Below are 27,366 nucleotides of genomic sequence, written 5' to 3' on the forward strand. Positions count from 1 at the left end.
CTAGCCGTCAATAGAGAGAACTTAGGCGTTCAATAGTAATCACTCTGAAACCAGCTAATCACGTGAGTAGCTGCTGGCGGCATTAGACGTGACATCTGTGAAGTGCAGATGACAGACATCTTTGTAATGAATAAACAAAAAACAATACCCAACAAAAAAGGAAGAGCATTTGAAAGGTAGAGGAGCCTTTCAGATCAGAAAGTCTATAATTTGTACAATAAGGCTGCAAGCTACACTCTGAGGTTTTCAGTAATGATGATTAACTACCTAATATAGTTGAATTGATAGCTAATGTAGCAATGACAGCATATTGTGATTGAAAAGAAATAGTAAAATCATAAAACAATAAGAATGAATGAGGCACATCAGGATCCACTGAAGTATTATTATAGTGGTGTAAGGAGTAAGGAGTACTAGAGACTGAATTTTGATCAGCATTATCATTTTTGTTATCTATATTTAAATGCGAAAGCCCTCACTGACTGACTGACTGACTGACTGACTGACTGAATGACTGAATGACTGACTCATCACTAATTCTCTTACTTCCCGATATGTTAGGAAGCTGAAATGTAACATAGGTATTCTTAAGGCGGGAAATAGGAAAACAACATAATTAGAATGTTAATAAACCTCCCCTTTTGGGATGAAAAGGAGGTTAACATAATGATGTCATAACTGATGCGTGGCTTGCGTTGCGTGAACGATAACGCGCAAACGGACAATCAGATCAAAATTTGGATTGCACCTCCTGTGTGTAGAATTAAATAAACTACAAAAATGTGAAGGACCTCACTCAGTCACTCATTCACTGACTGACTGACTGACTGACCACTAATTCTCTTACTTCCCGATATGTTAGGATAATGAAAAAATGGTCCTGTCACTTTTTACCATATCTGCTACAGGTGCTGCTTGGTTAATGCCAAGAACCAAATTTATAGCTCTATAGATTTACCAAATGTTTACATTTACAGCCGTGAAAATCAGAAACTCCCGTGCAAAGAACGAGTAGAACAGCTAGTATATATATAATATATATAAGTCACAGTATACATGTATATATCATATTATTTAAATGTTTTTTCTTCAGAGTCTCCTACATGCCTTGATAAATCTGGACCAAACTTAGTACACATACCCTTCATTATCCAACTTTAAATACAGGTGGGGTTTCAAATGAAATACCACGAAAATGCATATAAAAAATGCATTGGTCTATTTCTGTATCTGTCTATGAGGTCATGCTGTGATGTCATAATGGTGGCAACTACCTATATCAGGTCTTTGCTGCTGCCCTTTCTCATACTCCTCCAGAGACCTGGCAACTCATAGCTCACCAGCAGCAGGCGATATCACCGGAAAAGCTACTCACATAAGGTTAGTTACTTGGAGTGTGATTAACAAGAGTCAGAGGAAAATATAAATTATTGACAGTTACACAAACCCGTCATCATCCTATTTAGAATACTGGCAGGGATTCAATGAAAAAAATCCATCCCTCTCGGGACATCCATCCATCCATCTATCTATCTATCTATCTATCTATCTATCTATCTATCTATCTATCTATCTATCTATCTATCTGTCAAAGCACTGTATATATGTAATGTATATATGTAACGTATACGCCAGAGTTTTCACTAAATAAAATGTATGAAAAATACTAAATAATATATTATAAATATCTTCTTTGTATTATTGTAATCATTATAGTAATTTTATATTCTAGAGAAAAAAAGTCTATACCTACCTTTTCTGCACATTTCTGACCAAAACTCACAGATTTCTAGCAGTATATACTGCTGCGTATAATGCCCACATGAAACCTTTGGCTCATATATTGTGTGTAAATCTGGCTATGGAACTAACCAGTGTCTCCTGAGCCATTTACCTAACTGCATGTCCCTGGTATGTATGTATGTTCTTCATAGGCCCCTACATGGCTTGATGGTTCTGAACCAAACTTGGTACACATACCCTTCGTACTGAAAATACTGGCAAAGTTACAAGTTAAAAAATCCGCCCCTTTCAGTGCCAGGGCCATATATATATATATATATATATATATATAAAGTAGAGAGAGCCCGGCACTCCACTCCAAAATATGGCAACTGCTGCGGTGCCCTCCCAGTCGGGTGAACAAAGTCCCGGATAGACAGATTGGGTGATATGGGCGGCACTCAAGGCAGACTTCACAGCGTAACAAGAAGATACTTTATTGGCCCAATAAAGTATCTTCTTGTTACGCTGTGAAGTCTGCCTTGAGTGCCGCCCATATCACCCAATCTATATATATATATATATATATATATATATATATTGTATTGCAAGGACTGGCACTCCTTAGGATCCAAATGAACAATATAGGTGCCTCGGTGCCAAAATATAGTAGTAAGTAGCAGAGTGAAAAAGATCCGGCACTCGAAGGACTTGCTATGGAGCAAAAAGCTGGTTTGAATAACAAGCTGACAGCGCAGCTTCAATGAGTCAACGTTTCATTTATTTTCATAAATTTCGTCAGGACAAGAATAACTTACAAAACAAACAATCTTACCTTATATAGCCCACCACACAAACCATCCTGCACGCTGTGTGTGCTTCCTGGACGGGGTTCGATGACGTCACCCCGGGGCGACGCGCGCTCTCCAGCGCCGTTTCCATAGTAACCCGCCGGAGGCATTCACAGCGCTGCAATAACAAAGAGTAATCACCTTGAAAAGTGTATAAACAACGTGAAAAACATCTAGTGTGAAAAAAGCTACTGCTAGAAGTGATATAGAGGCAGGGCATGCATTAAATGTATATACTGCGATTACAATGATATATTAGCATAAAAAGACATACATCCATTGGTATATACTAATTTCTAGTGGTATAGAAAAAAGAACTAATTAGCTCTATAATAATTAATAGCCTGGTTTTATAATAAATACTCAGACACTATGAGAAAAACATTTGGCCTGTTGGGGGGGCATATACATGACTAGAGAAAGCACCCCAAATTATTGGACTCATTGAGACCGTACGGTGAAAGTGTGCGGAGCTCAAAGATCCAACGGGCTTCCCTGCGTAATAACAAGGCACCCCGGTCACCACCACGTAGATTGGCAGGAATATGGTCAATGACCTTATGTCGTAAACTTGCCAATGTATGTTGTGCTTCACGAAAGTGGCGGGCGACCGGTTGTTCTTGTGGGGTGCCAGAGAGGGCCGAACGTATGGCTTGACGGTGCAGTGCCATACTTTCCTTAAATTGTCGGATGGTCTTACCCACATACATTAAGCCACATGGACATTTAATGTAGTAGATGACAAAAGAGCTTTGACAGGTTAAGACATGCTTAATGTTAATTTTAGATCCAGAATGTGGATGAGTAAAGAAAGAACCACATTCCATTGAACGACATGTAGTGCAACCTAGGCACTTGTAGCAGCCAGGCCGTCGTGTTAGAAAAGTTCTAACTTTTCTAACACGACGGCCTGGCTGCTACAAGTGAATGTGGGTAAGACCATCCGACAATTTAAGGAAAGGATGGCACTGCACCGTCAAGCCATACGTTCGGCCCCCTCTGGCACCCCACAAGAACAACCGGTCGCCCGCCACTTTCGTGAAGCACAACATACATTGGCAAGTTTACGACATAAGGTCATTGACCATATTCCTGCCAATCTACGTGGTGGTGACCGGGGTGCCTTGTTATTACGCAGGGAAGCCCGTTGGATCTTTGAGCTCCGCACACTTTCACCGTACGGTCTCAATGAGTCCAATAATTTGGGGTGCTTTCTCTAGTCATGTATATGCCCCCCCAACAGGCCAAATGTTTTTCTCATAGTGTCTGAGTATTTATTATAAAACCAGGCTATTAATTATTATAGAGCTAATTAGTTCTTTTTTCTATACCACTAGAAATTAGTATATACCAATGGATGTATGTCTTTTTATGCTAATATATCATTGTAATCGCAGTATATACATTTAATGCATGCCCTGCCTCTATATCACTTCTAGCAGTAGCTTTTTTCACACTTGATGTTTTTCACGTTGTTTATACACTTTTCAAGGTGATTACTCTTTGTTATTGCAGCGCTGTGAATGCCTCCGGCGGGTTACTATGGAAACGGCGCTGGAGAGCGCGCGTCGCCCCGGGGTGACGTCATCGAACCCCGTCCAGGAAGCACACACAGCGTGCAGGATGGTTTGTGTGGTGGGCTATATAAGGTAAGATTGTTTGTTTTGTAAGTTATTCTTGTCCTGACGAAATTTATGAAAATAAATGAAACGTTGACTCATTGAAGCTGCGCTGTCAGCTTGTTATTCAAACCAGCTTTTTGCTCCATAGCAAGTCCTTCGAGTGCCGGATCTTTTTCACTCTGCTATATATATATATATATATATATATACATATACATATATATATATATATTTGTATATGTGTGTCTTTCTCTGAAAAGTGCTTTTGCATTTTCCATTACTATTTCAGATTTAATAAATTATAACAAGTAATAAGTAGGACTGATGCTTAACATTAACTTGTTCTTATTTTCTGAGTGTACTTTGTATGTATTAAATGTTTAGTCTATCTACTTGTATTCAGATGTAATAAGCTTTAAAAATATGGTTTTATTGAAAGACGTAAAATAAATCAAATGAAAGCCTAATAACATTTTTAATGTTAGAAAGCATTAAAACATGGTTGATGAAGGTATATAAGGATCCTCTGTGGCAGCACGCCATCTATTAAAAAAAGGACCCAAGACATAGCTTTGAACAGCAATGTTTTAGTTCCTTTAATGAGCTTTTGTCAAGTCACCAAAATAGACAGATATAAAAATATATATCAGGAGTGGATCTAGGTTCAAGCAAGTCGGACACTAGCCCAGGGCGCGATCATAGTCACCCAGCAGGCACCTGCTGTCCACCTGTACCTCGCACTCCACTTGCAACAAGCACTGTGTGCTGCATGGGAGTCCACTGCAGCCAATACCATTGAGAAAAACGCGCAGACGCTAGAGGTCCTACTTGACCTCTAGCATCTGGAGGAGGGAAGGGAGACAGATGCTAGAGGTCAAGTAGGACCTCTAGCATCTGAGTGTTTTTCTCAATGGTATCGGCTGCAGCGAGTGCCCATGCAGCCCACAGCACCTGCTGCAGAAGTGGTGGGGGCATGTGGGTGCATATAAACATGAGACCCCCTGCCAGTGAGCATGAGACCCCCTGCCAGTGAGCATGAGATTCCCTATCAGTGAGCATGAGACCCCTGGCAACGAGCATGAGACCCCCGCCAGTGAGCATGAAACCCCTTGCAACGAGCATGAAACCCTTGGCAACGAGCATGAGACCCTTGGAAATGAGCATGAGACCCCTGGGAATGAGCATCAGACCCTTGGCAACGAGCATGAGACCCCCGCCAGTGAGCATGAAACCCCTTGCAACGAGCATGAAACCCTTGGCAACGAGCATGAGACCCTTGGAAACGAGCATGAGACCCCTGGGAATGAGCATCAGACCCCTGGCAACGAGCATGAGACCCCCGCCAGTGAGCATGAAACCCCTTGCAACGAGCATGAAACCCTTGGCAACGAGCATGAGACCCTTGGCAACGAGCATGAGACCCTTGGCAACGAGCATGAGACCCTTGGCAACGAGCATGAAACCCCTGGGAATGAGCATGAGACTGCCGGGAATGAGCATTAGACCCCTGGCAACAAGCATGTAACCCTTGGCAGTGGGCATGAGACCCCTGGCAGTAAGCATGAGACCCCCATCAGTGAGCATGAGACCCTTGGCAGTGATCATGAAATCCCTCGCAACGAGCATGAAACCCTTGGCAACGAGCATGAGACCCCTGGAAATGAGCATGAGACCCCTGGAAACAAGCATGTAACCCTTGGTAGTGAGCAAGAAACTCCTTGCAGTGAGCACGAGACCCATGGCAATGAGCATGAGACCCCTGGCAGCAAGCAGGTAATTTAAAAATAATTAGAAGCCTTACTGTTGGGCATAATTTGTAAGTGACATTATTTTGTGCTGGGGACATAAAATAGTGTCAGGGGCATAACTGTATTTGGCATAATGTGTAATGGGCATTACAGTGTGTGGTATAACATGTAATAGGCATTACGACGGTGTGTGGCACAACGTGTAATAGGCATTACGATGTGTAGCATAATGTTCAACAGCCATTACTATGTGGTATAACATATAATGAGCAATCGATGCGTGCTAACCCTATTTTAGCTACTTGAGAGGGGGCGCCAACGGAAACTTTCCCCCTGGGCACCACAAGGTCTAGAATCTGCCCGGATATATATATATAGCAAGATGTGGCAGCACACAGCAAGTAATACAGTCCAACACAACAGTCAACGGCAACGTGTGTATATATATATATATATATATATATATATATATACACACACACACACACACACACACACACAGTGCATTCGGAAAGTATCCACAGCGCTTCACTGTTTCCACATTTTGTTATGTTATAGCCTTATTCCAATATGGAATAAATTCATTTTTGTATTTAAAATTGTACACACAATACCCCATAATGACAACATGAAAACTTGTGTTTTTTTTAGATTTTTGCAAATTTATTAAAAATAAAAACTAAGAAATCACATATGCACATAAGTATCCACAGCCTTTGCTCATTACTTTGTTGATGAACCTTTGGCAGCAATTATAGCCTCAAGTCTTTATTCATATGATGCCACAAGCTTCGCACACCTAGTTTCGCAAATTCCTGAAGTCAAAGGAGTTGTCTGTAGATCTCCGAGACAGGATTTTCTCGAGGCACAAATCTGGGCAAGGGTACAGAAAAATATCTGCTGCTTTGAAGGTCCTAATGAGCACGGTGGCCTCCATCATCCGTAAATGGAAGAAGTATGGAATCACCAGGACTCTTCCTAGAGCTGGCCGGCTGTCTAAACTGAGCAATTGGGGGAGAAGGGCCCTAGTCAGGGAAGTGACTAAGAACCCGATGATCACTCTGTGGAGAGAGGCGAACATTCCAGGACAACCATATCTGCAGCAATCCACCAATCAGGGCTATATGGTAGAGTGGCCAGACGGAAGCCAATCCTTAGTAAAAAGCACATGGCAGCCCACCAGGAATTTGACAAAATGCACCTGAAGGACTCTCAGACCATGAGAAACAAAATTCTCTGGTCTGACGAGACAAAGATTGATACTTTGGCATGAATGCCAGACGTCATGTTTGGAGGAAACCAGGCACCGCTCATCACCAAGCCAATACCATCCCTACAGTGAAGCATGGTGGTGGCAGAATCATGCTGTGGGGATGTTTTTCAGCGGCAGGAACTGGGAGACTAGTCAGAATAGAGGGAAAGATGAATACAGCAATGTACAGAGACATCCTGGATGAAAACCTGCTCCAGAGCTCTCTTGACCTCAGACTGGGGCGACGGTTCATCTTTCAGCAGAACAACGACCCTAAGTACACAGCCAAGATATCAAAGGAGTGGCTTCAGGACAATTCCGTGAATGTCCTTGAGTAGCCCAGCCAGAGCCGGACTTGAATCCAATTGAACATCTCTGGAGAGATCTGAAAATGGCTGTGCACCGATGCTTCCTCTCACTTGATGGAGCCCAAAGATAGGTGTGCCAAGCTTGTGGCATCATATTCAAAAAGACTTGAGGCTGTAATTGCTGCCAAAGGTGCATCAACAAAGTATTGAGCAAAGGCTGTGGATACTTATGTACATATGTGATTTCTTAGTTTTTTTTATTTTTAATAAATTTGCAAAAATCTCCAGAAAACTTTTTTCACATTGTCATTGTGGGGTATTGTGTGTCGAATTATGAGGGAACAAATTAACTTATTCCATTTTGGAATAAGGCTGTAACATAACAAAATGTGAAAAAAGTGAAGCACTGTGAATACTCTCCAACTTTCTGGATGCACTCTGTGTGTATATATATATGCTGGGATGTGTGTGTGTGTGTGTGTGTGTGTGTGTGTGTGTGTGTGTGTGTGTGTGTGTGTAGATAGATAGATAGATAAATCCCAAAAAGCAGGAGCACTCACCAGTCTTCAAATTGTGAAAAGTTTTATATTTATATATATATATATATATATATAGGTGTGTGTGTGTGTGTGTGTGTGTGTGTGTGTGTGTGTGTGTGTGTGTGTGTGTGTATAGATAGATAGATAGATAAATCCCAAAAAGCAGGAGCACTCACCAGTCTTCAAATTGTGAAAAGTTGTGTGTGTGTGTGTGTGTGTGTGTGTGTGTGTGTGTGTGTGTGTGTGTGTGTGTGTGTGTGTGTGTGTAATTAGATGTTGATCATGTTCAGGTGTCAGAAATGCTGACAGCAATAAAGTCTAGGGTACCAGGTATGTACATTATAAGATAAAGTGTAAACAGCAGTAGGGATGTTATTAGAGGAGGTACAGTACTTTTTTTTTTAACCACAACAACAATTCATACCATTCCTAACTGTTCCGTCCTTATTAGAATGATGACAAATGTATGCATTAGCTCACATTATGGTATGTCCATTTCCTCACACTGTTAATAATTAATTTGTGAATTCATGCCAGACAGTACCTAAACACTTCTGAAATGGCTTCATGAGATTTGCGTGGCAGGAAGCCAGGTTTTAATTCAAACAATCAAGCTTATAACATACTCTTCAAAGATTAAATCATCACATCCCAGGAGTGTTGTGCTAGATAACTATGCTCGGCCCTTGGTTCATGTGCTGGCAAAGTCATAGGAGGAGTCCAACAGTGAAACAGCTTGTTTCCTTTTCTGTCTGTAAATTATCGATTGCTGGGGTTGAGAAAAAAACTGGTAGAGCAATCACTCACAAACGCCTGGCTTTTAAACTGTAATCGCTGTTATAGAACAGTGCAGAGCATCAACAGTAACTTCAATATATCCTGGTTTACTTCTGCTCTTCTCAGATAAGCATCATGCCTGCCTGTCTTTCCAAAAATGTTCACGTTGCAGGTTAAGGGTGCCTGACCCTGTTAGGTTGATATAATGTCACAATTAGGAGGAAGGACATTTAATGATTGTTCAGATCATTGGCAGCAATAAATTATTGGCATATCAGTTTATTATTTATTCATTTATTTATGTAACTCATCAGTCTCAGTTCTTCACCTTGGGTATGCTGTGTATTTTGTCAGCAGATATCTGGCCACAGATCAGTGATGGGCCCTACACACTGGCCGATTGGCCGCCAAAGTGCTCGGCGGACGATACGGCCGACGGACAACCCAGCGGCGGCGGGTGGTGTGATGGGGGGAGTGAAGGTTCTTCACTCCCCCCGTCACCAGGCCCCATTGCCCTGCATGCTAATTTGGACAATATTGTCCATACTGGCTTGCAGGCATAAATGAGCCGGCACCAACGATGAACGAGCGTGGGGACGCACATCGTTCATCGTTGGTGCATACACTCTGAAAGATCGTTCATATCTTACAGTGTAAATGGTAAATGGTTAGGGCCCTTAACTGTTTTTTGAAGTGCCGTCAATGCAGCTGACAAGTTCTTAGTAGAACCTCCTTTTGCTGCAAAAACAGCTTTACGTCCGATAGGCATACAGCAGGCAAACAGATTCTTCATGGTATATATTCAGCTGGATGCGTAACATTCCTTAGTGCTTCCATGTTCCATGTTAGTATGCATCATGCAGTCAACATATTTATCAGCTGCACACACATGCTTTGAATCTCCTAGTCCACCACATCTCTTGACCATCTGCATGCTACAAATGTAGACTAAGGGGCGGCGCTTCCATTAGGCAGCTTTAGGTAGCTGCCTATAGGCGTCGAGACTTGAGGGGGCGGTGAGACTCTCCCTTCCCCATCAGAGGACAGTCTAATACCAGTCCCAATGCTGGCTCAAGGGCCATCTAATAGGTGCGGCCAAATGGTGCGCCATCCTATAAGGGCACAGAACGCCAGCCGCCGCTGTTACCAATGACTGCAGCTGACAGCCAGTCGCCAGCAGCACCTTGGTCCGGTGCCAGTGCCGTGCCGTCACTGTCAGTGTGTCACCGGCTGCCCACTGTGACCCTTTGGGCTCCAGTGTGCCCCGCACTTGTTTGGCGCTGCTTCAATGCTGTTCTGCCTACAGACTTAACCCTCTCAAACCTGTGCTGAGTCCCCAGTGGCAAACGTTCCAGCCTAATGTCCTTTGTAGCAGGTGGACGTGGTCTCTATGTTCCGCCTTCACCACAGCCTGCCTGGGAGCTCCTGTGTCTGATTCCTCTGGGGTGAGTTCTTCCTGAGACCTCTCAGCTCACACTCTCTCTCTTTAGAGATAGATAGCTAGCTAGATAGATAGATAGATAGATAGATAGATAGATAGATAGATAGATAGATAGATATAGGAGGTATGTAATGTCAATGATGTGCGACACTCAAAGCTGAATGAAGTATCTGACTGATGTCAACATTTCAATTTACTTAAAAATGTTTGTTGCATCACAACATGTCGCCTATTACATAATACACACACACATACACAGTAGAATACATACACATAGCATACATACACACAGTACCCCCCCACAATGGGGCAGCAGCACTAGCTTGCATTGGCTTGGCGGCGGTAGGAGTCATCGATGGGACTCGACAGACATTATGGCTGCAGTGACTCACTAGCGCCATTGACCTCACTGCACGCCACTGGTAACATGTGCTCTGAGGCACACAGCTGAGGAGGGTTACTTCTTGTCTGTGTTATGTTTGTATGTAAGTTGTTTTGCTATTGGACTGTACATGGGCCCTTCACAAGACCTGTGTCTCTCATCCACACTCACTACTCGCTCCCATTCACGACTGCAGGACTTTCATCGGGCTGCACCCACTCTGTGGAATGCCCTACCACGCACAATAACACTCTCCTCTAGTCTCCAAACCTTCAAGCGTTCCCTGAAAACTCACCTCTTTAGGCAAGCTTATCAAATTCCAGAACCACCCACATAACTTTCATAAACCTTCTAACAATTGCATCCACTCTGCACAGTCCATCCTCACATGTCTTCTCATTCTTTACTTTCCCTTCCTCTTGAACCCGTTTCATCATTGCTGTATGACCATATCATACAGCCCACCAAGTACCTTTGCAATCTGGCGGACAACTATGCAATAGATAGCACCTATCCTTGTGTATCCATGCATATTTCCCTATAGACTGTAAGCTTGTGAGCAGGGCCTTCCTACCTCTATGACTGTTTGTTATCACCCAGTTTTGTTATATCATTGTTATTTCCAATTGTAAAGCGCAACGGAATTTGCTGCGCTATATAAGAAACTGTTAATAAATAAATACATAAATAATTATATACTGTATAATGCTCTGGGGCCCAGAAAGGACTAGTTAGGCCCCAGAATGGCCCATTAGTTATTAAGAGCAAGGTGTTCCCCCACCTGTATTCAAGCAAACAGTGAACTTCAGATGGCATTAGCTCTGCTGGCCTTTATAAAGGTGCTTGAGTACTGTAGCTCCAGTGGCCCTTTCTATGTGCATGCAAACTCCTGTCTGGCAATGTAAACTTTCACTGCTAGTAATTGGTGAAAATGTCAGTGATAGGAATTGCGTAACAGCTGCTTTTCAGAGCTGCTGTACCCAACCAATTGCTCTGGTACAGTATGCACTGGTACTGCGCAACTCACAGTAAGTTAAATACTTAATTTTCATCTGCCAATTGGCCGCCAAAAATGAATAGGTACATTAGATAGATACTTCTGAGAGTAATATCACTCTGCCTACTTTTTCCTTCCCTCACAGGGGCTGATGCTCAGTTCATATTCTCAGGTAAATGTAGAGATGGTTCCTCCTACATCTTGCCTCAGTACACCATGCAGCTGGAGAAGCTTGGCGTGAGTCTGCCACCAGCTTCCGGCCAGCTCTGCTAACATCGGGCATATGTATCTTACTCGCATTGCTATGGGACTAGGAAGCGCATCTGCATACGAAATACTACGCTACAGTGATTTCCAGGAAAACACTGTACAGTAACATACCATTTCGTATGCAGATACAGCCACAGTCGCACACAGAATATAGGAATACTGCATATCCTTTTAATCAGCATAAGCTACTTGTGCATCTTATTCACATAACATTGCGACTTAGATGCATTTAAATGGAACAAGTTGCACATAAATACGCTAGGCGCTACCAAGTCAAGCCTTGCATGGCGTGACTGGAAGGGCTGTTTAGCATGACCACAGCAAGGATGTAGGAGGACACATCTGTAAAAGAGTCCAAGTTACCAGAGGTGAGGGGCAAGAATGTCCTATTTTTAAAGCGGTAATCATTTACAATGTAACACCAGGTTGGTTTTGCTTTGTAAATGATTGCTGCTTTGAAAATATGGGCATTCTCATTTCAAAGTCCCGCACCTCCAGCAACTCAGACCCTATTACACTTGCCCCACTGTGATAGAAGCTGTGACTGATATCTCCCTTTCAAACATGGACTTCTTCCATCAATGAGGACCACTATGACACTGTGTAACCCATTTCCCTAATAACCAACACAACTTTACCTAAGCAGTTCACTGGCTGTTCCATACACATATTGCCAGACATTATCTTGCTGGCAATATTAAGACTGACAGAATAACGTGGATTATAGGAACATTACTAAAATTATACTGAATTTAAAACTGCCATTTGCAGGTTGCATGCAGTGCAGGCTCACTTCTGCCTCTGGCCCGGGCCGACCCAGCTGGGCTGGATGCAGCACTTCCAGGATTTGTGTTCCACTGTGGAATGCAAACCGGAAGCTGAAATCTCCTCTGGATAGCCGGCACTTCTAGGTGCTGTTAGGGAGCAATGGTACTGTACATCCCCGCCATGACACACTATATGCCAGGGAGACATACTGTAGGTATGGTGCAGTAAACACTGAGCGTGGTCAGCAAAAGACCTGCACCCGGCAGGCCTGGATTTCCCACAAGGCAACTTAGGCACCCACCTAGGGGCCCATGGGTCTCCAGGGGCCCTTGGATGGGCACCACAAAAGAATCTGGCCTATCCAAAATGTTCCCAAAGTAGCACTGCATGACTACCGCTTGACAGCATGACATCACATAGACTCGTCTATACCCCCAGAGTCCCATTGTCTGCACTGTGCATGTTAAGTACTTGTAATATACGTGCAATATAAGGCAGTCCTGTCACTTCCCACAAACCATAAAAAAATAATTTTATAGTGTACAAAAAAAAAGGGGGGTGGGGCTGGATGCCTGCATGCTTATACCGACATCTATTGCAGGGTAATTTAATTGGGTAGTCAGTGTCTAGCTTGTGAATTTACCCTGGCACCCCAGTAATATCACCGGTAAATTAGTCAGGCACTCCCACGTGTGTCATAGGCACTAAATTGGGCACACACACACATTACTTTGCATGTACCCTAAACCACAACACCGTCAGCTCTTTGTGTCCACACCACAGCCATCTCTGCAGATACCACCTCACAGCAACTTTATAATCCCTAGCACTTTTTCAGATAATTTTGTGTTGTATGTAAGGAGTAACGGGGAGAGGGACTTCCACCTTTATAGTACTAATAGTGAAAAACTCTGGGATTACTTTAAATGTAACATACGTTTCAAGTCTACTTCCAAAAGACCTAGGGTCTGATTCAGATTTTTATGCAATGCCGATGTTCATATAACTGACAGATTATTGGTAGACTACATATGCGCCGCGATCGTGCCACACATGAACCAAGGTACTTTTGTGATGGAGCTTGCAATCAGGAATTACAATATAGTACTATGGATTGTTGGAAGGAGGGGGACCTTAAACCGGTATCTTGACTAGGGACCCGGCAACTGCACCACCCTTTGCCAGAAGAAACATCCCCCAGAAAAGCAAGGACGAGTAAATGGAGGAGAGCTGTGTTCGCATGGACTGAAACCGTTCCAAGAGATATACACTAGCCACCCTCATATGTATGTAACAGCCACCAGCCTGCCTGCACACAGCACATTGCTTTACCTTTCTGCACTGCCAGAGTACTCCCCCCACTCCCACTGATGCTTATCCATTTCACTTACACACTTCCACATCCCCTCCCTACCCCTTTATTAACTGTTTCATGTTTGTTTTGTATTTGATCCTGCCCTGTACCTCATCACATCAATCCCAATGTGGCAGACCCTGCATCTGCACCCACCGTGACCCGGTGATTGCAGTCAAACTGGCCACTCGGAATACATACAAAAGTGATTAATGTATTTGTGTGCAATATAAATAAAAGTTTCAATCTCACCTACCCTCATTTGCATTTCAAACTACATATACTCGTGCAGATAATATCCCTTCACCCAGACATTCAGGTTAGCAGTAGGGTAACCCACTGTTTTCACCTGTATCTGACAGAAGGTTAGTTACCTCCAACACTGGCAACTTCCACATGTAGAGGCAGACCTAACTTTAGCACATCTGCATACCTCAATCTTGGTCCATACCGCCCCCCTTTCCCCCCAGACTCCAGGAACATACACTGCCCCACAGCCCCAGTGACACACACTACACCCCACCCCACCCCACCCCAAAAATATAAAAGAAAATTCCTTTAGGGGGCCAATGTGTTTTCTTTCTTTTTTTGGATGCAAATGTCGTTTGTTTTTTCTTGTATGGGACAATATGTATTATTTTTTATCCCTTTGAAGAAAATGTGTTTGGTTTTTTTTGTTTTGGTTTTTCCCCTGTTATGGCCAATATGTTTGTTTTTTGTTGCTATGGGAGCCAATGTGTTTTATTGTTTTCTGTAGGGGCCAACATCTATTTCATCCTGTGGGGGCCAAAGTGTTGTTTATTTCTTGTGTAATGTTTTTCAACTGCTCATGTGTCCTGATGGTGTTCATACAAAGTCACAGTACAGATTCAAACGCATGTATCAAGAAGTGTATTAGAAATGTGTTTGGGTTTGCAATAGAGGAAGTCTGTGGCCATAAAGTTGAATGCAGGAATTTTAAAGAAAAGATGGAAACATGGATGCTGACCATAAAGTTGAGAGAAAAGAAAGTAAGATTAAATGATTATTTATAGAAAATGTAGCCAGGGAAGATTTACTCAATTGCCCTCATGACAATCGATACAACCCAGATAATGGATTGACCTCTAAAGAATGTCCCATGGGTTTTAGTTTTCCATTTGTATGGCAACCACCTTAGTAAGAGGACATTTATTGATTTATGCTGCTCTATAGTACTTGGCATTGGTTTGTTCATGAGGGCATAGTGTAGGATTGCCTGCTTTGATATAACGGGATGTAGTTGGCATCCCGACAATCAGGATACCAACGGTCAAAAAAACTACATCGGAATCCCTACACCGCTCAGAATCTTGACGGGCACAATATCAAACGTAAGTATGAGGGGGAGGGTTAGGGTTAGGCTGTGGAAGGGGAGGGTTAGTGTTAGGCACTAGGTTGATGGTTAGGGTTAGGCTGTAGGAGGAAAGGGTTAGGCTGCAGAAGGGGACTGTTGGGATCCTGTACCCAACATGGTATATTGTAACTCCCAGGTGTTTTTGGCATAACCAGCAGGACAGGAAAGAGACCAATATCTATAAATTAGTCTAATTTGCCAAAAGAAAAGAATGTTTAATTCACAATTTCTACCAAAATTAAGTGTAAGTTTCTATCAAAGGTCCTAGCAGCCATTAAAAATTGCAGAGTGTTTTATTAGAAACCTGTGTGATTAGAGAGGAAAAACATGACCATTTGAGGGATTGAATTGTGCAATTGAGAGAAGATTAAAACTTTACATAGCAGTTAATATGAGTAGTCAGCCTGGGCAGATTAGGACTGATATCAGGGAACAATTGCAGTTATAAAAAAAAGTGGAAGAGGTAACTTAAGAAAAGGTGGTAAAACAATAATACTGTATATACTTCTCAAATAGTGAATATTTTCCTGCCTCTAGGGAAAAGTTAGAGCAAAGATCTCATATTAGCATATTCCCTAGCCTAATAATGATAAACATAGTAAAGGATAACCATGTTCAGCATACATGTAGGGCAAGAGATGGAGACACCCAAAAAGGGGAGGAGTCACAACAGGGGAGCAATCGCACCACAAAGGAAGTCACATCACATGGAAATATAGGGGGTCATTCCGAGTTGATCGTAGCTGTGCTAAATTTAGCACAGCTACGATCATGTTCCCAGACATGCGGAGGGACGCCCAGCACAGGGCTAGTCCTCACCAACATGTCGGTCCGCCCCCCCCACCCCCTCCGCACAAGAACAAAAGCATCACACAGCGGCAATGCTTTTGTACTTGTTGAGTAACTCCCGGCCAGCGCAGCTCCTGCGGCTGACCGGGAGTTGCCCGTCGCTGCCCCTGGTTGCAGCGGCTGTGTGTGACATCACGCAGCTGCTGCGGCCCCCCCCCCACCCGGTCTGGCCATGCCTGCGTTGGCCGGACCGTGCCCCCAAAACGGCGGGCAAACGCCGCCATGCTGCCCCCTCCCGCCCAGCGACCGCCTCTGCCTGTCAATCAGGCAGAGGTGATTGCTAGGGAGCGACGGCCTTCGGCTGTCCGGCATACGTATGCACAATGCGGCGCCGGTGCAATGCGGCACCGGCGCATGCGCAGTTCCGACCCGATCGCTGCACTGCGAACAACCGCACCGAGCGATCGAGCCGGAATGACCCCCATAGTTCAGCCACAGAAGTTTCAAGTTTGGGTATATGCTAAAGTTTGACACTTTGCAGCCATTCACATTATAAGATTGGTACAAGAGCTGGCCTCAGACGAACATGGCACATTCTTCCTTGTGTCTACTGAATGCAAAGATAATGAACCAGCATGGATGACCTACATTTCTGTTGGACAGTTGTGGACTTTAAAATTGACTCTGTAATAGTTACTGTAAAATCTGAGATTTAATCCGCTGCAAGATCCCCAAGGCCTATACTGTATGTACATATGCATTTTTTGATAACACAGATGATAAATTAAACCACTTTCAAGCTGAAGCAATACATGAAAGGCAGTTTATAGCGTATGTGATAAAAGTTTGATACTTTGAAACTTTCTCAGTCATGGTATAGCTGCTAAATAAACCTGCTACAAATAATTGTTGCATAAGAAATTTGTGTCTGTAGAAATTGTTATGAATTGTGAAAAGTGGTCCTAGTTATTGTTGTGTTGTGAATTGTGAAACTGGTCCTAGTTATTAAGAAAAATGGAAATATCTATTGTGGGTATTTTGTGGTTTTGTTTCTGATCAAGAGACTTCTTTAAGAAAAATAATACACATGCGAAAAATAATACATAATAGTACACATAAGAAAAATAATGCATAATAGTTTATATAAGAAAAATAATATGTAAAATTACATATACTTCTACTTCATAAATTTTATTTTTTTACGTCCCAAATACAGTAGGCCTACAGCAGTAAGTGCCAATGCAAACAGTTATGGTTTTGGAGGAACATTGCTGCAACTTCATAAATTATTGTGGAAAACATTTGTTTCATATTCAAGAACTCTATAAATAAGAACAACACTATATACAAAAGATGATGGAGTGCACTTCCTTTTAAGTTGCTCACTAAGCATAAACCACTGGTAACACTGATGATAATAATAATAATAATATGTATGTATTTGGTCTAAGTACCATTGACCTGGCAAGTATAGTGCTAAAATTGTCAAACATAAACAGGGAAAATACATTTTGCTCAAAGGCAAAGACATATTACTGTATGAGTACATCTACAATAGACACAATGCAACAAAAGCCTTTTTGTCTCTTCAGCCTGAGCTCATGTCTTTAAGATTATGGATAAGAAAAAACACTAGCAACTCCATTCATAGTACAAGGTCTACATGCTTCACCCAGAATCTATAAGGCTTCTCAGACATTGCAGACACTTCTCAAGAGGAGCAAAACAAAGTGGGAACATGGGGGGTCATTCTGAGTTGAACATAGCTGTGCTAAATTTAGCGAAGCGAACGGGTCAGAATGACCCCCATAGAGGGTAATTCAGAGTTGATCGCAGCAGCAAATTTGTTAGCAGTTGGGCAAAACCATGTGCACTGCAGGTGTGGCAGATAGAACATGTGCAGAGAGAGTTAGATTTGGGTGGGTTATTTTGCAGGGTAAATAATGGTTGCTTTATTTTTACACTGCAATTTAGTATTCAGTTTGAACACATCCGCACATTTATGGCATACTTGCCTACCTGACCCTCTCCATGATGGAGAAAATGCTCTGTTCCTGGACTTTCCTGGTAATGTATGATTGCCATCAGGGCCGGTTCTTGCCCTTGTGGCACCCCGGGCAAAAATATAGGGGCGTGGCTTCATATGGGGGCGTGATCAGTTACGCCCCCATTTTTCCCCCTTGAAGCGCTGCTGAAAGAAAAAAAAATTATACTTACGATCCCCGCTCCTGATTCCAGACCGCTGCAGACCTTCGCCGGCGCCGCTCTTTTCCTCTCCTCTCCTCGGATCTATGGGGGAGATGTCAGTCATGACGTCTCTCCCATAGCACAGTATAGACACTAGAGGTCAATTATGATCCCTAGCGTCTGTGCCACAATGCTGTGCGGTGCGCGATGACATCATTGCGCACCGCACAGTAAAGGGCCTCTCCACGAAGGGAAACTAGACGTGTAGCGCAGTCTGGGGCACAGTGGCGGATCTTGCCATGGTGCAGCGCCCGGGCAAAAGTCCTGCTTGCCCGTGGCAAGATCCACTACTGATTGTTATCACCTGTGGTGAAACACCTTTCTTATCAATTAACTAACTCACTACAGGTGATGGCAATCATACATTACCAGGAAAGTCCAGGAACAGAGCATTTTCTCCCTCATGGAGAGGGTCAGGTAGGCAAGTATGATTTATGGTGTGCAGTTTCTGAGTGACTACAGGTCTACCTTAAAATCTGCACAAGCTGACCAAAGTTGTAGAACGTTCGATGCATACTGCAATCATTGCTTCATTACCCCCAGCTGAAGCAACTCACACTGCAGACCACGATGCAGTTTATTCAGCTGCATTGAAACTTATCAACATGTAAGGGAGCTTTAAACTATTTAACACATGTATTACTCTAAAATATATGTTAGTAACCTAATAATTCTTTAAGTTAATAACAATGCAGGTTTGTCAAGAACACACTTGTTTTCCTACAAACACGTACATTAACATTTACTGTACAAGCAAGTTTTTTTTTAAGTTTTTTTTTTATTAATGGCTTTTAGTTTAAAAGCTGAGTTATTTACGATTTATAGCAACAAACAATTATTATCTTCAAAAACCATACCCACATACATGTGTAAGGTTTTTTTTTTAAAGAAACATATGTTTAATAACATCACCACAATAATTGTGATTTTGTGGACATTTTAATTACGCACCACTTTTTTTTTATATATATATTTTCACATTAAACAATAACATAAGGAATGTTAATAATAACAAAGAAACATTAATATGTCATGTACAGTATGTAAACTTTCAACATAAAAAAAAACATTTGTTTTTCCTTTTTCTGCCTGCGTTTGTGGATTCACCAGCAGAAGTTGCTCGTCTTGTTGTTTGATGCATCCTGTCAGTAGGCATGGTTGGCTCAATGTTATGTGTGGCTGATGTTAAATTGTGACATCAGAAACTTTTACGCAAATAATGCGACTAAGTGTAAGTTTTTCGCAAAAAATGCAGATTTTCACATCTCATCGCAAAATTTGCAAAGTCCACCTTTTGTTTGCAACATTAGTGTTGCAGATTTTCCATTTGGGCTTGCAATTTTGCGATTGGTCGCAGTTTTTGCAAATTTTTACTTTTTACGATCCTTACTGAATTAGCCCCGTAATGCAGTGCGAGACAGCCCGAGCTCTGAGATTCCATATGAACTCCCTTTTTTAAAGCAGAAATTATTTACTAGTCAAAACCAACCAATTCGGCCATCTGCACCAAAGTCTTAGTACATAGGTGGTCATTCCGAGTTGTTCGCTCGCTAGCTGCTTTTAACAGCATTGCAAACACTAGGACGCCACCCTCTGGGAGTGTATCTTAGCTTAGCAGAATTGCGAACGAAATATTAGCAGAATTGCTACTAAATAATTCCTTGCAGTTTCTGAGTAGCTCCAGACCTACTCCTAGATTGCGATCACCTCAGTCCGTTTAGTTCCTGGTTTGACGTCACAAACACACCCTGCGTTTGGCCAGCCACTCCCCCATTTCTCCAGCCACTCCTGCGTTTTTACCTGACACACCTGCGTTTTTTAGCACACTCCTTGAAAACGCCAAGTTGCCGCCCAGAAACACCCACTTCCTGTCAATCACACTACGATCACTCGAGCGTTGAAAAAACGTTGCTCGAGCTTGTGCAAATCTCCAAAGTTTTGTGTTAAATTACTAAGCGTATGCGCGCTGTGTACCATGCGCATGCGCATTTTCCACCTAATCGCTGCTTTGCGAAAAACGGCAACGAGCGAACAACTCAGAATGACCACCATAGACCTTTGGCTACAAGCCCAAGTGCCACAGTAGCAACTAAAGGATCAAGCTCAATACAATGTTACAATTTGTATAATTGTGATATTTTCTTTATGATGAGGTAAGATGCAACAGTAAAGAAGATAATTGAAAAGGAAGTGGATGTAAGACACTAGATGGTGTTTCCCTTGAGAAATGTTGTATCTGTTATACCAATAAACATGTCTATCTGAAGTATTGCTAGAGACCACCATACACAGCAATTAATATAATCAGCAATACCTCCATCTCAGCAAATCACACAGAACTATCAGTCATATTGCAAGGAACAGGATGTACAGTACATTACAGGTAATGCATTGTACTGTTCTTACTTGACTTGATCACATGACATAATAACAAGCAGAAGAATGGCAGAAGAAGACTTCTGCTGATCAACCCCTAAAATCCCCACAAATCACTTGTATTATGAAAAGAAAGCACTGAATAAGGAAATAATGCTACTCCTTTCAGGAGTACCTTCAGACATCTAGCATGCTGGGATAATTGAGAAAGGACACAGTCAATTTTCTGTTCTCTGTATTGACAAACCCTAGTATTATCTCACAACACACAATTCCAGTAAGTTGTGCATGTTAAAAGCTCTACAGTAATCTTACTTTTTATGAAAAGTACAAAAACAGGTGACTATGACTTCTGTGAATAATGAAAACATACCATTTGTATGGTATTAAAAAGATTTTCTTAAGATGATCCAGGAACAAAGCAATGATTTGTAGAAGGGGAACATGACATAACAATAAAAAAGCTAGTTATCAAGTAAAATGCAAAGCCAGGTCAAAATAACTTTGTGTTGGTCTTATGATCAGAATTGTATACATACAGTAGGGCCAGATTCTGAGTCACATGCTAAGTTGATGTTGGACATAGTTGTGCGATTTTGTTTTTTTTATTGCGCGTGCATCCTGATTGTGTTTTGTACAGAGCAGTGCCATAACATCGCTCAAATGCACCATGCTGCCCCTGCCCCCTGAGTGATCAACATCATTACGTCACGTAGGGGGTGGGGCCTCCAGCACAAGTAAGTGCATTGCTGACTGGAGCATCCTGAGGATGCTCTGATTGGCTGTATGTGACACCCAGGTAAGTATGGGTCCGAGATTGTTGTGATTCTCTTCGGACAATAGGAGTGACTCCGGTAATCTTCAAAGAAGTTATATTTATTAAAGAACTCTAAACAATAAACCATTTTATTTTATTATGCAGGAACCCTGGAATCCAAGCTGCTTGAGGCAAATTGGTTAACTCAGTACCTTTCCACAAAACCCTCTCATATTGTCAGAAAATAGTATACCGAAACCAAACGATTATTTTTTAAAACACAAAATAAGCACAGTTTTGCTTTAACAGAACAAATACATTTGTTACAAAATCATTACAAAAGGTTCCCACAGTTTAACCCTTGGTCAATGTAAACGTCAACCTAATTTAACCCCTTTGCTACCACACAATACAAAACCAAATTATTTTCAGTTCACTGTATAGTTCACATATGTTTGGAGGATAACAATTGAAGAGTCTTTTAAAGTGACATATCCGTTAAGGGTCCTAATGGTAGCTGCAAGTGTTTAGTACCTTGGGGGTTATTTAGAGTTGTTGACAAACCAAAAAAGTTAGCAATTTGGCAAAGTCATGTTGCACTGCAGGGGGGCAGATTTAACATGTGCAGAGAGAGTTAGATTTGGATGGGGTGTGTTCAAACTGAAATATAAATTGCAGAATAAAAACAAAGAAGAAAGTATTTACACTGCACAGAAACAATATAATCCACCCAAATCTACCTTTCTATGCATCTGCCACACCTGCAGTGCAACATGGTTTTGTCTAATTGCTAACTATTTTTGGTTTGCTAACAACTCTGAATAACTTCTTTTATTCAAATACTCTTCAAGTCTAATGCAATATTCCTTCATTTATATATACAGTATGTGACTGTGTAACACCCCTGGGTTGGCAGGTTTCTAAGTGGTTGGAAGAGGTATCCATGCCTCCCAACATGACCCTCTCCAGGGGTGGTCTTCTGTATGCCGGCGGTCGGGCTCCCGGCGCTCAGTATACCGGCGCCGGGAGCCTGACAGCCGGCATACCGACACTTATTTTCCCTCGTGGGGGTCCACGACCCCCATAGAGGGAGAATAAAATAGTGTGGCGCGCGTAAAGCGCCACCGTGCCCGTAGAGTGGCGAGCGCAGCGAGCCCGCAAGGGGCTCATTTGCGCTCGCCACGCTGTCGGTAAGCCGGTGATCGGGCTCCCGGTGCCGGGATGCTGGTCGCCGGGAGCCCGACCGCCGGCCAGCCGTAGTGAACCCCTCTCCAGGAGGGACACAATGCTCTGCTTCTGGACTTCCCTCATTAATGTATGATTACCATCACCTGTGGTGAACAGGTTAATCGATAAGAAAGGTGTTTCAGCACAGATGATGGCAATCATAAATTAAGAGAGAAGTCCAGGAGCAGAGCATTCTGTCCTTCCTGGAGAGGGTCATGTTGGGAGGTATGTGTATCACAGGTGTTCGTGGTTATTGTGCTGTACCTTGTTCCAGAGGTGCAAGTACATCTCAGTCGCCCGAAGGCATTTTGGAGTTTTGTGCCTCCCCATAACAAAAAAGGGAAAACATATGGCATATGTGTGTGTATGTATATACTGTATATATATATATATATATACACACATACATATATATCTACAACTTACAGAACTATATAGATCGCACTTTCAGCCGGAGCTCGCAGTAAATTGGCAGAGCTCCAGCTATACTGACAACAGCCGGAGGGTCACGTCAGGCTCACGATATTCAGCCATCTGCAGTATGCAGAATCAGCAATCACCGGTGGGTCCCATCTCACAGTCCAGCTGCAGCAGCGGGTACACCATTTCTGCTGCAGCACAGGCTGAGCAGTACCAGATGACAGCCATCCTGTCCCCTATTACAGTAGTTAGGAGAGCTCCTTGGATAGAGCCAATTAACTATGCAACAGTAGCAGTTGTGCCGCAGAGCTCCAGCACACTTGGATAACACTGTGAACCACACAGGTGCTGCTGTACATGCAGGTGCTCCTTTAGGGCTTGGAGCCCAGAGGCAGACATTATGCCCCTGCCTTGTTCGTTGTGCTCAGAGCGGTAGCATAGATTGATATGCAACAATAATGTACTGATAGCAATTTCCAACAGGGCATTTCTTTTATTGAGCCTTAAAAAACTCTGGATTAAAGATGGTGATTAGTTATTTGGCAAAACTGGACAATCACAATATAAATGATGAATTAAAAAAAGATAAGAACCCCTTCTCTCCATGTGGTCATGTGTAGTATGTGTGTGACAAATGGACAATCGGATCTAGCACTCGCCCGCTTGCAGTCCACAACACAGTCTTTGTTTACTCACTCTGAACCTCTTAGGTTATTCTGCTCTCTGGATGGACCTGCCTCAGCAGTTTTCAGCTTCTCAAGATGGCTGCAGCATCTGCACCTCTGCAAAGACCTGGCAGTGTTCGGTCCCTGGCTGCGATGTCTCATGCCCGCTCTCCCAGTTCTCTGCACCCACGGAAGCACCACACTGCTCTACTTCTGCAGCGCTCTGTGACCGCCTGGTTTGCTCTGATTCAGCTTCTCTCGCTCCACTCCTCATAACACATTCAACTACTTTAATGGCTTCTCTCTAACTGCATCCCACTCCTTCCCACAAGGCTCTCTCTCTTTTTATCCAGTCGATTTTCGCCACGTCACAAGTACAGGAAACATGACCTGACCTTTCTTGTACCAGCATAACACTCTCCAGGTTGCAAACACTGTTCTTTCACTTTTAAAGGGGCACGCACAATTTTTTGCGGTGCCATATACTGTATGCACATATATTTAATATCAGTGTTATTACGCCTAGAGAAGTGATAAAGTGGAAGGTCACGCACCAGCCAACTGTCAAGTTACAGGCTGGGTTTGAAAAACGACAGGAGCTGACTGGTGCATTATCACCTTCCACTTTATCACTTCTCCAGGCTTAATACATCTGCCCCTGAATCCCTTAAGATAAAAAGGTAGATACAGCATGAGCTTTAGTTATCCTGGTGAAGAACGGTACCTCTTTACTGAAGCTCTGGTAGCCTCACAGTGGACAATTTTATTTTTATTTGAGATAAAAAGAGGTAGATTGCACCGTTCTGTTGAATTCAACCAGAGTTATTATGGAGAGTGTGGATGGGGAATGTTTCTAGTCTTTCTTTTATCATACTGGGATGCAAGGTAACAAACTGATGGTATCCAGCCAGCAGCTGATTTCTATGGGGCTAATTCAGACCTGATAGCTGCTGTGTGCAGGTAGGGACTTACTCGCTGAGTGCGATAGCATCGGCGCCGTGCGATGCTATCGCACCCATGCAGTGGGGGGAGGGCCAGACATGCAGAGCGGACTAGCCCTGTGCTGGGCGTGTCCCCCCCCCCCCCCGAACCCCCACCCCCGGCATGTCAGAGTGGCAGATCATAGCCGTGCAAAATTTTGCATGGCTACGATCAGGTCTGAATTAGCCCCTATATACGAGGCCTTAAGTTATAACTTGCACAGTTTTAGTAGTAAAAAGTAGCTCATATTGACATTTAACCTAACGGGTATGTGTGCTGCTCTGTAGTGTCCAGGAGGTAAAGCTGCCTCCCTTCAGCTGCCCAGCACTGTATGTAACACCCACCTCCTGCCTATCTCTTAGGCCGCCTCTCAGCCAGTCCAATCTGGGGAGAAGGATGTGCCCTCTTCACTATAACACCAGCCTCCAGCTATGGGACTGCCGTTCAGTTTAACGGGACTGCCGGGGCTTGGCTACCTTTCCCTGCCGCTCTGCTGCAGGTCTCACAGCATGGTGTCTTTCCTCACAACTACCTCAGGGCTACAGTTCAACAGTCATTTCTCAGCCCCTCTATCCACCAACAGTCTCTGTGTCAGCATATGCCAGTCCTGCTCCTGCTGACTGCACAGGCAGCTGGCTCTGTCCTAGCTTAGTCTATGTCCCATTTACATTGACAGGCAGAGCTCCCCATTTCACATATATATTAATACCCACACCAGGACACTTTAGTTCTAATGGTACTCTATAGTTCTGGGGTACCACATATGTAGACTGCAGGATGCCTGTCTGGAGTGTCCAAAGGACAAAAGAACAGCTCTGCAGAAGCAATCTTGGCACCCTCATAGCCAGAAGCAAGGTCAATGATGCACTGATGGTGTCGTCCACAGAGCCCTTTCACTGTGCATGACACACCAAATTATGGCCCTGATACAGTGTTGCAGTGGTGATTTCAGGTGCTTGCATGGAGCAGTGTCTTAAAATGTATTGGTCACTTCTGCACTGAAGTAGCTGTTTAGCACAGGGAGATGGTCCATCTTATGGGTGCATTACGGGAGTGTTACAGGCGTGCGGCTGAAGAATATGCACAAACAGACACTTAATCGCTCATATTAAAGACCACACTGTGATGGAGAATGTGCACCTAGGATACGTCTGGTGCAAGTTTTGGTGGTGTGACCAATGGTTGTGTATAAAGACACACCAATCAGTATTTGAGCATCTAAGGAAGCACAAAGTGGGCATCTAAGTACTTGCACATTCATACGCACGGATGTAAACCAGGCAAAGGCATGAAGCTGCAGACACGTGATCACCAATAGACGCACACATGGAGGCTGCTGTGTCAGACTTAGAATCAGCCCCATAGCCTGCATGACTTGTGCCTAACAAAGGGTCAGCAGATTATTACTATACTTCTTTAGCTACTGTATATCTCAGACTTTGATTTAAGGCTAAAACTTTGTGGGAGTTGTTAGGGTCTTCAGGCCTTAAAATCTCCTACAGTAAAATCTTAAATTAACCCGAGTTAATGTAAACTAAACAACCCCCTGTATTTCAGTAATGCAGCATTTTAATAATGAAACTATATGGCAAATTAAGTTGTGAAGACCACAAAGACAGGAAATTATAACTGTATAATTAAATAATATGCAAACAGGTTTCTTAAAAACAAAAAGGATTATAAATAGAGAATAACAATCACATCTGTTCATGTAATTGCTGTGCTGGAAAAGCGAAAAATTTGGACAGAGCTCAATAGCCAGTTGATCCCATGAGTTTGAAAGTTCCAGCAACTGTTCACAATTTGAAAACCAAGGGACAAATGTAATAGCCCGCGAATTGCGAGAGCTGGTTCCCTTTTAGTGATAGTCACTAGATTTAAAGCAGCAATTCATTTAAAGGCAAAACCAACCTGGCTTGGCTACCCCGTGCGCTCAGCCCCAGAGGGTGAATTTAAAGCAGAATTTCCTTGTAACTTCTGAGGCTGCAAGGAAAAGTTCTGAATTACATGTACCCTCTAGGGCTTAGCGCACAGGGTAACCCATAAATTTGGAGCACTTTACCTATGGGTTAATGTGGGTTCCCCACTGATTTGCCACATGGGGAAATTGCCTAATGATTGAACAGCTCTGGACATTAAACCTGGAGCTTTAGCCATGATAATTGAATCTGCCCAACAGTATATTAGGCAATTCTTAAAATTAAATGTTTATTTTTCTCTTAATTTGTATTTGTATCTAATTAAGCAATGTCTGCATTATTATTCACACAGTCAAGAATATATTCTTTATTGTATATTTTACTCTGCGTACAATATTCTGCTGTGTACTAACAGGCTATTGCAACTTTAGCATTTACTACTGTCAAGCTATCTCTATGGTATCTCTATGATTTGACACTTTAATCACCTGAAATATTGCTGGAGTTAATGTTATTGTCTTTGAATGTATATAGAGAAGCATCAGACTGAACAAATGCACATACTGTAAATGCCCTTTT

General features: G+C 42.9%; 1 protein-coding gene across 2 annotated transcripts in view; it reads right to left on the reverse strand.

Moving 5' to 3' along the window:
• The window catches only part of LOC135068640 (transmembrane protein 132D-like), a 1,425,735-nt gene that overhangs the window by 889,772 nt on the left and 508,597 nt on the right, over window positions 1-27,366 (reverse strand). Inside the window, exon 1 of one of the 2 annotated variants that reach the window (XM_063964610.1) lies at window positions 25,213-25,396. The exons of the other annotated variant lie outside the window; for it this stretch is intronic. The gene's annotated coding sequence lies outside the window, so the exon portion shown is untranslated. Of the gene's footprint in view, window positions 1-25,212; window positions 25,397-27,366 lie in introns of those variants that run through there. 2 annotated transcript variants of the gene reach the window in all.

This window comes from Pseudophryne corroboree, chromosome 1, assembly GCF_028390025.1.
Source record: "Pseudophryne corroboree isolate aPseCor3 chromosome 1, aPseCor3.hap2, whole genome shotgun sequence".
In the NCBI taxonomy this organism is placed as follows: domain Eukaryota; kingdom Metazoa; phylum Chordata; class Amphibia; order Anura; family Myobatrachidae; genus Pseudophryne; species Pseudophryne corroboree.